Genomic DNA, 1082 nt, shown 5'->3' with positions numbered 1-1082 from the left:
TTTTTTTTTTTTTTAAAGATGTATTTATTTTATGTGTATGAGGACACTGTAGCTGTACAAATGGCCTTGAGCCATCATGTGGCTGCTGGGAATTGAATGCAGAAAGGTCCCACTCTCTCAGGCCCCACTTGTTCTGGCCCTGCAATATTACTCTAACTGTCTTCAGACACACACCAGAAGAGGGTGTCAGATCTCATCACGGGTGGTTGTGAGCCACCATGTGGTCGCTGGGATCCGAACTCAGGACCTTCGGAAGAGCAGTCAGTGCTCTTACCCACTCAGCCATTTCACCAGCCCCCCGGCCTGGTTTCTTATAGAACCAAAACCACCAACCCAGGGATGGCATCACCTACGGTGGGCTGGATCCCTCCGGCATCAATCACCAATCAAAAAATGTCCTACAGCCCAGTCTTAAGGAGGTATTTCCTTGACTAAGGTTCCCACCTCTCTGATGACTTTAGCGTGTGTCAAGTTGACATAAAAGAACCCAGCACAGAGGGGTTTTGAGACAGGGTCTCACTATATACCTCTAGCTGTTCTAGAACTTGCTCTGTAGATCAGGTTGGGCTTGAACAAACAGAGCTGTCTGCCTCTCTGCCTCTGGAGTGCTAGGATTAAAGGATTGTGTCACTATGCCTAGTGGCCTTGGAATTTTAACTGGGTGTTAGTCAGGATTCTCTAGAGTCACAGAATTTATGTGTAGTCTCTATATAGTAAGGGAATTTGTTACGATGACTTCCAGTCTGTAGTCCAACTCAACAATGGTCAGCTGTGAATGGAAGTTTGAGGATCTAGCAGTCAGTCAGTCCCACAAGACAAGCAGGTGAAGAGCAAATCTTCCTTCTTCCAAGGTCATCATGTAGATCTCCAGCAGAAGGTGTGGCTCAGATTAAAGGTGTGTGCCGCCACGCCTGGATCTGGAACTTGCTTTATCCCAGGCTGACCTTGAACTCCAGATCTCCTTGCCTTAGTCTCCTGGGATTCTTAGCCACTATGCTTCAATATCTCCATGCCGCCGGGCAGTGGTGGCACATGCCTTTAATCTCAGCACTTGGGAGGCAGAGGCAGGCGGATTTCTGAGT

This window comes from Mastomys coucha, unplaced genomic scaffold, assembly GCF_008632895.1.
Source record: "Mastomys coucha isolate ucsf_1 unplaced genomic scaffold, UCSF_Mcou_1 pScaffold20, whole genome shotgun sequence".
Lineage (NCBI taxonomy): Eukaryota > Metazoa > Chordata > Mammalia > Rodentia > Muridae > Mastomys > Mastomys coucha.
This window is presented reverse-complemented; position numbering follows the sequence as displayed.